This window comes from Nanorana parkeri, unplaced genomic scaffold, assembly GCF_000935625.1.
Source record: "Nanorana parkeri isolate BGI_ZX_2015 unplaced genomic scaffold, ASM93562v1 scaffold1171, whole genome shotgun sequence".
NCBI lineage: Eukaryota > Metazoa > Chordata > Amphibia > Anura > Dicroglossidae > Nanorana > Nanorana parkeri.
In genome coordinates, this window is record NW_017307439.1 from 191,338 (window position 1) to 202,878 (window position 11,541).

At 41.9% G+C, this 11,541-nt stretch overlaps 1 protein-coding gene across 2 annotated transcripts in view; it reads left to right on the forward strand.

Annotated features, from left to right (window-relative positions):
- FILIP1L (filamin A interacting protein 1 like) overlaps positions 1 to 11,541 on the forward strand; it is a 133,363-nt gene that overhangs the window by 89,935 nt on the left and 31,887 nt on the right. The window contains exon 1 of one of the 2 annotated variants that reach the window (XM_018568327.1): positions 3,191 to 3,327. The exons of the other annotated variant lie outside the window; for it this stretch is intronic. The gene's annotated coding sequence lies outside the window, so the exon portion shown is untranslated. Of the gene's footprint in view, positions 1 to 3,190; positions 3,328 to 11,541 lie in introns of those variants that run through there. 2 annotated transcript variants of the gene reach the window in all.

Here is an 11,541-nt window from a genome sequence, read left to right on the forward strand (position 1 = left end):
ATTTTTAAGTGCTGTATACTTTCTTAAGTATAGTTCTAAGAAGAACTCCGCACAGCAAGGGTTAAGTCCTCATTTTGTCTAGGGGCTCAAATAAAGCTGTATTACTCACCTGATTTTCAATCCCGCCAGCTCCCTCCGGGCTGCTAGACTGGTCCCCGCTGCCTCTTCTCTCCTGGGTTTCAGCGATCTAAGGACATTTTACTTTATAATGTCTTGACCTGCATTAGATTTGAGGGCGCCAAGGAAAATTCCATAACCGCAGTGGAGGGGGAGAGAGAGGTAAGCACCGACTTCTGCAGGACCAAGGATCAGGTGAGTGATACAGCTTTACTTGAGCCCCCTAGACAAAACAAGTACTTAACCCTGTGTAAAAAAAAAATACCTGGTGATTTTTCCAGGAGTCATGTGAGTTGATAACTTCCTGTGCCCTCTGCCTGTGCACAGGAGGGTTTATGGAGATAAGAAGGAGGGCAGGAGATGAGGAGAGATTTGTGTTCTTTGTAATCAGTCAGAAATAAAGTAGGCAGGGCTGACACCATGTGCTTATGAATTTAGAGCTGTGTTGTCAGGTCAAAAAGGAAGGTTGCACATTATGGAGTTTATAAATCATCTTCCCTGACATAAACTGGCTGAATGCTGTTTGCATGGTATTCTCTTGCCACTAGATGGAGCCAGAGAGTATAGCAGTTTCTAGGCTCCATCTACGGTAGTAGTGAAAATGCTGTGTGAATGGCAGCCAGGCATGCGTATGTCAGGTTTGATGATTAATAAATCATCCACTATATTTCTGGCACATCAACAAATATTTTTCTGTATTTGCACTGTATTTAAAGGGCTAACACATTAGGAAATGGGAACGCAATGCAGAGATGTGCTAAAGATGTTTATTTTGCATTTACGTACACTTTAAAGGGATTTTCCACTGGGCAGCAAAATTGGAGCCCAGCAGGCGCTCCACCACAGAAATAAGCAGTGGGACCCTGTAGATGATGACCAAGATGTCATACCAGTTCAGCCCTGCAGAGACACTACTGTGTAAATCTGAGACTGCAGGCATATGCAGAAAAATGTGTCCTTATTAGTCCAACTCCAACTGGAACATCTCTACAATGGTGAAAGAGAGAAAGAAAACACTTACATTAAATACAATCAGCGGAAAGTGTTAGAACTCCCTTCAGTTTTTATTTATGTCTGTGTTTTCCTGACCTGGTTCCAAACACACAAACCGGAAGTAACGTTGGCTTACTAGCTGAGCAAATTTCAGCTGGTGCTTGATACTGGCCCAAAATTTGCTCAGTGGGTGTCCCCGTCTGCCGCCTCACATCGAACATCCTTCTATTGAAAAATTGGAGAAGCGGAGTGGAAATTTGTTGGCCCAACAGCACCAGTATCCAATCAGATGCAGGTACTGTTCAGGTAATGTGACAGCTGGAAGGGCTAACTGTCAAAATATAAAAGCCTCAGTGCGAGATTCCTCCATCTACACGGTTATATTTTTTTTCATTCAGCCCAAAAGCTGAAAAAAAACAAAAAACTAACAGTGTATACCCAGCTTAAAGGAGACGTTAAGGGGTGTGGTCAAAGGATAACAAAAAAACAAAGTACTGCAGTGGTGTCTGCCATAATGTGCTAATGCACATGGCCAACTTAGCCCCTAACACGATCTCCTACAGGGTTTCGCTCTCCCTTCTGTCGCTCGTGGTGCCATCTTCCCCTGGTCTTCTTCTGGGTTCAGTGTCTTTGGTTTGGCTTGACTGGCCAGCCTGCATGATGTAACTCCCCAGCATGTGCACGGTAGTTACTTTATCTCGGCATGCCGAGTCTGTGCGCAGAAAAATAAAAAAAACTGCTGACAGGCAGGTAGGAGATATTCGGCAGGAGAGACCTACACGGTCTCTTCCACTATAAAAAAAAACCTGCATCTCAGCAATTTTGAACTAAACAAACTTTATTTCTACTTTAAAGGGAAAATCTTCTTAAAGTGGTGACAGATTGTTATAATAATCTGACAGAGGTTCTAACCCTTCCCTGCTCTATCTGCAACTTAAAGCAGAACTCCAGGAATTCTTTTTATTAATGTGCACTGCAAGGGTTAACTGCTCGTCTAGGTTCAAAAAAACAAAGATATACTCACCCAAAGCTCAGAGCCGGCTTCCTCTTAGACCGGTCCGTCCAGTGTCTCTCCCCCTCCTCTGCAATGGCCTAAGGGCTTGTTCACACCAAATCTGGACCAGACCTGCATGAGTCTCTGCATATGCAGTGCAGTGCGTTTTGACGTGTTTTTGCCATGTTCCGGTCCGTGTTTTTTTTTTTGCCTAAAATGGGCTTTCAGTGCATTCCAGGGCGTTTGCATGCGTTTGAGTTCCAGACCATAAAAAACAGGGCATGCTGCCGTTTTTCCACGTGCTCTAGAACTGAACACTGTGGTGTGAACTAGAGACTAGAGTGTATAACTAGAATGTATACCATTGGAATACATTGGATGCATTTTTGATGCGTTCTGTAACTGCTCTGCATCTGCTCCGCACTCGGTGTGAACTAGCCCTTAATCATCACGTCTATACACTGTGCATAGACGTTAGGACAATGAGGAAGATTCCAATGTACTGCGAAGGAGGGGGCCGGGGGAGTGAGCGCAGTGACAGCTGGCCGGCTCGGAGCTTTTGATGGCTATATCTTTGTTATTTTAGCACCTAGACAAAAACAAGCACTTAACCCTTGCAGTGTGGGGGTAGTCCAAATGCAAGGGTTAATAGAAAACAAATCCTGGTGTTCTTTTAAAAAAAAAAAAGGTTGTGGTGTGGCGTTGGCCTTTAATTTTGTTTTTCTAAAGAGAGTTAAAATGAAGACCGCTTCAATCTGATTTCTTCCAGCGCCAGACCCATTGTTAATTCCTGCTAAAAAGTGGCATAAACAGCTAATAACTCCGAATGACTTTATTATCGCTAACAAAGCTGGAGTTGCTGTAATCCAAGCCTTCCGCACATTCTTGTTCTGTCCTGAGCTGCGGAGACAAATGAAATATTTCACACAGTCTTGAACTTCAGCTGGAGCCAGAAGACATTAATAAACTTTCAAAGTTCTGGCTAGCATTAAAGTGGTGTAGTCAGAGCCCAGCGTGCCTGTACAGCACAGCTCCTTATATGGCAGGGCAGTGACGTAATGCTCTATAGGCTTGGGACAAGCACACAGGCTATCTTTCATTGTTTGCCGTTTCTACTGGAATGCTCACATCTCATGCCTGGGAGAACTCTGCCTCTCCAAGAACATTGTCCCTCCATGGGACAGCAGCCGCTGCGGCCGAGCTCCACAGCTGGACGACCCCAGGTAAGAGCCTGGAGAAAGGGGGGGGGGGGGGGGCACAGACAGTGCAGCCTGCTGCTGGACACTGTAATACATTTTATCTTCATCACATATATAGGTTTAGGAAAAGAAATTCAGGCACTTTAAAGTTTGTGTCAACATATGCACACACACACACACTCATGTGGCTTTTATGTCACTGCAAACAAGTTTTTTTTATGTTCAATGAAAGTTACAAACTTTTCGGCTTAAGTTTAGCAGGACAAACTGCAATGCACAATCCAGCAGAACTTCAGTAATGCAATCTATTACAGAACTTCAGTACAAACTCCAATGCACTCTATTACAGAACTTCAGTACAAACTCCAATACACTATTACAGAACTTCAGTACAAACTCCAATGCACTCTATTACAGAACTTCAGTACAAACTCCAATACACTATTACAGAACTTCAGTACAAACTCCAATGCACTCTATTACAGAACTTCAGTACAAACTCCAATACACTTTGTTACAGAACTTCAGCACAAACTGCAATGCACTCCATTACAGTATTTCTGTACAAACTGCAATGCACTCTATTACAGAACTTCAGAACAAAGTCCAATGCACTACAGAACTTTAGTACAAACTCCAATACACAATCCAACACAACACCAGGGCAAACTCCAATACACACTACAACAGCAGTAAATAGATCTACTTTAAAATTATATAGAGAGAGAAAGAGACAGACAGACAAGTAGCGTCTAATGATTGCAGACCTGAAAGCTTAGACAGGGATTGAGATCTGACATATGGTAATGTACTGTGTTCTTCCACACGTATGCTAAAGAGCACGGGATAAGACTGAGGGATCTTGCTGGGAGAAAGCAGCAGGCAGTCTAGCCGGGGTCCTCAGAGGTTACAGTGTAAGGCATGCATGTTCCACAGGGGATTTGCAGCATTCTTCAGTCACATGTTTTTAACCTAAGTGTTCCTTTGCTAAACACAAATAAAATTTTCACCATGTCAGGTCTAAAAGTCTGACTGTGCTGGTAAAAAAAAAAAGAAAGGAGGTCAGCATTTCTCAGAAGTTCAGATTCCTGGGTATGCCATGTGCACCACATTAGGAAAACAAATATTGGCAGGAAAAAAATGTTGTGATGGTAAAATTCACATGGGACGGTCATGCTGCGTGATCAGTGGCAGGATAGACTGGCGTATACCTTGCAATGTCAGAAAGTAATGCAACAGATTGGAGCAGGGCTGATAATGATGCGACCGAGGGCTTGTAGTTGATCCATTTTTGTACTGTGCACACATTAGCACAAATATAGCTGTCAATGTCAGATTCATTTCTAGAGACAATATGAGGCTTACCCAGCTATTTCTATTATATCTGTGCTTTTTCTGTGTACATCGGATCTCCAAAGTTTACTAACTGGTTTATACTTCATTTTTATATATACCATATAATAGTTTAATCTAGTGCACACAGCGAGAGGAATTGTATATGATCTGTCAGTTTTAGAGCTCATTTCCAGGGACAAATCCTCATACTCTTTATGGAAATCTGGGATTACTGAAAACAATTCATTAAGCACACATCGGGGAATGAGCAATTCTCCGATATGTTGAGGATTCTGAAAGATCTCCCTCTGTATGTTTGTTCTAAAGGCTTGCCCTTGTGTAACAAAAAGTATTCTGAAATGACAAAAGCATTAGTGTCTGTTGCAGGAAAACTTTTAGATTGCCGTCATTCAGGCACGTGTCTTCTTCAGAAAATTGGTGTCTGGAATGCAGTTATTAGATCTGTTCTGAGATAAAGGAAACGTCTGAATGTACATTGTAAACTTTTGTTGGCGTATTCAATAAGTAAGGAGGTGCAATGTCCACCAAACCAAACCTACTGTATTCAGATCACTTAGGACATGGTAGCTGCAGGTTACTGCCCTTTATAGAATAGGTCAATATGCTTTCTTCAGAAACTAATGGACTTCAGAGCAGACCACAGCACTCCATACTATTGTTCTTGTACAGACTAAACAAAACATGGGACAGGAACAAATTAACCTCCCAGCAGAAAAAGCAGTCATTTATGTCAAGGGAAAAAATGGCTGGAACTCTTAAGAAAACAGGCAAGGTCTGATGGACAGAACTCTTGAAGGGGAACAGTTGTATGTAGCCTCTGACCATTCCTTAGTTCCATTGTGACACATAATAGAAGATAAAGAGAACCTAAGTAATAGGCTTTGACTATGAGGTATTGTTCAGAAAATAATCTTCATGAAGGACAGCGCTATACTATGTATAATTATAGAAGGCAGCATGAGAAAAGCTTCTGCTGAAATGTCTCTTGGGTGTATTTCTTCATCATCAGCAACAGGGAAGCAGCAAACAGACACAGACATGTATCAGTGCCTTACTAGACAGTGAGTAAAGTGTCATCTACCAAGACAACTGACACAACATAAATACACTTAAAAGCACCAGTGAGTTTATTTAAAATTAATCAGACATACATGAAAGAAGACCACAGTACAAGACCCAACAGACATTTTCCCCAAGTTACAAAACTCTTGAGATGAATGCCTGAAATAGTTTTCATGTCATAGGGAACCCCTACTAAACCAATTTATTGGGAGTCTGTGGGAAAAGTGCCTCTTACATTGGTGGACAGTGGGAAGAATAGCCCCTCACTGGTGTCATGCAAATGAGTCTGCCAAGTGGCGTTGGTCTTGTAAATATGCAAATACCATCAGATTGGAGGTCAATCAGCTACAGCTCAAGGAACCCATAGCAACCCTTGGAGGAACCCTAGTTAAGAATGGCTGGTTTGCATAGATCCTGTGAGCAAGGTTCACTCTGAGGTGATTGCTACTTAAGAGTGGCCAAATACAAAGTTCTGATTTGCCGTATGTAGGTCCACTCTCTGACATTTGCTTGGTAGGAAGGCCAGGTTTGTTTCTCAGGGCAACCGCATGCTCCTCAAGTATAGCTGGTTCACTTTTAGAAAATGCGATACGTTTTTTTGAGCTGCAAAGAGTGGGAGGTTTTCTGACCAATATATATTTTAGTTTGTTGGGTGCTTCTTATATATTTCTGAAATATTCAGGAACAACTTTGAGATTGGTGTTTGTTGACTGCTGTAAGATTTGTGCTTGTTTACTGCTGTGGAACTTTAGATAGACTGCAAGCTTGCCATGGCCACTCAAGAGTATAGACTTTGCTTCATGGCTTAGTAAGGCCATGGTATTAGAGATTAGATGGACAGAAAAAATGCTGAAAATGCTACCTATTAAATACAAGCTTCTGAGCCATCAGCAGTGGAAATTTAGAAATCTTGGGGTACTCTTGACATTGTCCTGTGCTTCCACACTGCATATTTATTAAAGTCAGCATTACGCTGTGAAAACAGTCCAGGCACTGACCGACCCAACAAAATTGCTCTACTTTGTGAACCACTATATGTCCAAGAGCCTTTTCTTGTTTTGTTGACAGATTTCATACATGGACAACCATTTAAAAAGAACAACTTTTAGCCCCTAAGAACCAGTAAACCTAAAGCAAACGTTTAGGGCTGTACATGTACTCATCCTTCTACAGATTCCTCTATGGGGTTACTAGGCAGGAATTTAGCTGTGTGGTGGGACATATCACTCCCCTCATTTCTGATTATCTTTCACACTTTTCCATGCATTACAACTAGCTATTTCACATAAACCAGTTGGTAATCTGCCCCTTTAAATATAAGATGACAGACTTTTCAGAGGAGGTTTTGAGCTGGGTTCATCCCATCGCAGACCAGAGCTAAGAGTGACTCAAGTCTTCCGATCTGGCAGTAACAGACAGACTTCCCACTGTACATACAGGCTTCCTTTTCAGAGAATTTAACACTAGCAAAGCTTGACAAAGGCTGGCGATTAACTGCGTGAATGTATGAGCCTTAGTAAGCGTTGACAAGCATTCCGAGCATTACCTTTGGTGAGCGTTTAATAAGGATTTTGCAAGCATATTTTCCAGGAGTTTGGAGGATATTTTTTTATAACATACTTTCCTGGAATGAGCATTTCTGAGTATTCCCTAGACATTAGACAGAGAGGAAATCACAAACAAATGCTGCATGCACTGCTCTTCCCTCATCCCCACGGGACAACTTGATCTATACAGGTTCTCTTTAGTGCACAAGAATTCCGTTGAGCTGTATGGTTGATTCCCAGTGAGCAACTGTTTGCATCTCTTTGCACTGAAAGGTGTTATAATGAAAAACATCTGCAGCATCTGTCCTGGATGACACTGTAGAACAGAATCCCCTAAAAAAAATAGTGTTTGGAACGTTTGTTCAAGTTTATAACAGCTAATGGGGTCAAATCAATGATTGTTTTTAACCACAGTGAGGACAAAAAAAAAAAAATCAAAGAAGCAAATGGAAATTCTAACTAAAGTCTACCGGTGAATGCGTTTTTTGTTCTAGATACTCCAGGCATTCCAAAATCGAATGCTAAAATCAAATAAAAATTTGAACAACATTCATCAAGTCTCTGATTGGCATTATCAAATGTTCTGCTGAGATTTTTTATATGAATGATTGTACGATGATATAACAGTGTATGGCCGGCCTCAAGGTAGCCATACACTAGTAGATTTTCGGTCAAAAATCGTACACGAACGTTCTTTCGAACGAGAATTGAACAGTTGATGGTACATCTCCGATTTTAGTGTTTGATATTGTGATCGAAATTTTTCGATCGATCAGGTTGGAAACTTTTATTTCGGACCGAACGAAAAATCGATGAATCGGTGGGGTTTTCGTTCGTCAAAATTCTCATCAAGAACACAGCACGTGCACAATAGGAAATTATTGGTTGGTTAGTATGGCTAACAAAAGATTTCCTAAATCAACATTTGACTATGCTTGATGGGGAATTTGAGCTATAATCAAACAAGAGTTCATGGCAGACTTGAAAACATCCCATGTCAAAGTGACCATAGACACAGAAGTTCTGGATGAGCTTTGCTTGAGCTGCCATCTTTATAGTCCCAGTATTCCTTCCTATACTGTGGTAATCAGACACATAACCAGCAGCCACAGGGCGGAACTAAAAGTGGAGCCCTTCATACACAAACTACCAACTGTGCCTTTCAGCTCTTTACAGTCCTTAAATGCCTCATAACAAGCCCTGAAGCATCAAATAGTACATAACATACTGAAAAAGGAATGTGAAATGAAGAGAAAGTCTGTGAAGAATATAGCTCCTAAATAAGGTAGAGGAGTAGTCATAGTTTGGCCCTCTGGCCCACAGGTGTCCCGTCATATGCCATAGTTATGCCTAGATGTGGTCTTTAACTGCTGAGATACAGTGACGTGACTACCTAGCATGTGTGGAATGACATTACTCTGTAGGGAGGAATTCCAGTCATGGCTTAACTAACACTAACTATACTAAACAGGAATGGCCAGTAATACTGCACTTTAATTGGTTATCACTTTTACTAATATACTGTATATACATTTACCACCCTAGAGTCAGACAGTAGAATTTAGACACCAGCAGGCATTCCGGGCCCGGTCCTCACAAATGGGGTGCTAGTTATACATTCCTGACACCCAGGACTGGTATGATTGAGGTGAATGGCTCTATACAAAAAACTCACAAACAAGCACCAGCTGTGCTTTGCATTGTTAAAATGAAAGTGGACTACACTGTCAGTTGCTCATTCAGGGCTGAATGATAATTGACTACAGTATATCCCTAGTGTCAGGGCTCCACGAGTTCTAGACCAGGTAGACAAATTACTGGGAAGGATTGGGAATCATTCAGCTCACCTAGTCCAAACTGGGACTAGTGACAAGAGTACAGAAGGTGGAACACCCTTAAAAAGCAATGATTAGGTTGTAAGTTAAAGATAGGTACCTCCAAGGTTGAATTCTCTGGAATATTGCCAATGCCATGAGCAATACAGGGAAAGATAGTGAGAGCTTATGGAACCAAACAAACTAAACAAGTACATATTTGATTTCATCTGTTAAATATTTAATAACTCTGTAAAGCTAGTCTTGCGCTTTACACACATCTACCACAATGCACGTACAGGCAGGTACTAAATGTATTTCCTGGTTCAGCTCCTCATATCAACTCTGCCTCTAGCCTTGTCACTGGATATTCAGAGTCATCGCCTTTGTTCAATGAGCAGGGAGGCAATTCAAGAAGCAGTAAAGCAATCTTCTTGGTTGTGCAGTGTGGCTGGGGCATGTAAATCAAAAGTCTGGCTGGACAAAATTACATATGCCTTCAGTAAACATGTGTTTCAACTGTGTAATCAGAGTTCTACTTTAGGTCTTGCCATAAGGGTTTGGGCTCCTAGAATTTGGGTTTCTAGATCACCAAGCCAACTTTTTTCCCTAAGGAATCAACTATGTGACTATGTAAGACAAGTCTACATTAACTCCCCCACCTCCTTTATTCTGCACATACACAACCACGTCACAGGAAACGAGAGAAGAGTTTCCATGAAAGTGGGTCAAGGCGATTATTAAGCCAAGTAAAGAAAAAAAAAATGTATATTTGATGCCTCAGTGCTCCGGAGATGAAGTGTACCAGAAACAAGGGTGCAGCCAACCAGCTGAGAATCAGAACATCCCTCAAAGCTCTACCAGCTGCGCTTCAGATGGTCTGGCAAGAACTTTGCTAAGGAAAACACTTTCTACTTTGTACTTCGACAATTCCCATGTACAGACTTTTTCTGCTTAGCCTGAAATGTATCAAAACATTCATTCGGAACACAAAAGGAAAATGATAAATATAGCCATGTCGTGCAGTTTTTCATGCAAATTCCTTGAAGTGTACCCATATAAGGCCTTTCTGCATTAAACCCGTGTAATGCAAGACCCATGACAGCTTCTGACTCACAGCTCTGTCATGCGACAGGATCAGATGGCCAAACACAAAATATAATACAAGATGTACACTGATTTCTGAAATCTATGCATGGTTATTTTTCAGTGCGTATTAGAGGTTCTTATATTTTTTTGGAAGGCAGTTGTATTGTTAAGGGTCCCTGCACGTGTTAAGGCGCACTTAACATATGTGCAACACATCACGTAGTATATGTGGATGCAATTGGCGCGGGATAAGGTCAACCTGACCACATGCATGATTCGCACGATGCATTATTTGACTCCTTATGGTGCCCAGGGCACTTGGTCAAGAGAAGGCAGGAAGGGGTGTAGTGTCAGTCTTGCAGATTCTATAAAGTGTTGTCACACTCAGGATGCTTGACTCACAAGAATATATACGCCAAATCCTTTGCCAAAAAAAAAATTGCCATTGTATGCGTTACAGCGATGTATTTAGCTTCATAGAGGGTGTAATGGCTATTCAATTCTTTCCTGCCTTACCCTTTTTCTGGAGATTTCCCTTGACATCCTGTTCACAGACACAACAGGAAGTAAGACAAAATCACTCCAAAGCTCTCACAAGTGTCCCATCACTTTCTGTCCCAGTGACAATGGGGGTAGAGAGAGAGACGGCAGCTGAATGTACATACAGCAGGTAGTGGGCTGGTACAATAGCCAGCCTGCTATTGGCCATTTCAAATTGCAATAGCAAGCTGGCTACTGAACCTGCCCACCGCTTGCTGCGCCTTCCTCCCACCATGGAGGAGAGAGCTAGGGGATCCAATCAACTAATTGATAATGAGAATAGTTGACAACTATTCTCATAATCGCTTAGTTGGTTGCGAACCTCATTCACAGAGCTGTTTGCTGTGCAAACGGTTTATAAATGAACCCCTAAGTGTCGCGGTGTGAAGTTGATAGGTCCCTTTTAAATGCATATACAGTCAGATTCTCCTGTGCGTAGGTCTGTAAAGTACTCAAAGAATGTCCAGAGTACTGCAGCACATGGGGGAGCTTAGTATCTGATGAGTGACACTATCGCTAAGAGCGTGGTGTTGAAATAAAACGCCTTCAGCTCCAAAGGCTTGTCTGCTACACTATACTCTGTATGAAAGGGAGGACACACACCATGCTGTATGCTGGGCCAGAGACAATGATGAAATGCAGGTCCTGTAATGGCTAATGTATAGCTGTATGCCACATGTGCAGAATAATGACATTACATCACTAAAACAGAATCTGGATGACACCATCAAAGTACGGTATGATTAGATTATCTGGCCTGCTCACAAAATGCGGAGAACCCGGAAATCACCATCTGGTTTCAGCTAACCTCTGGGGGGGGGGGGGGAGGG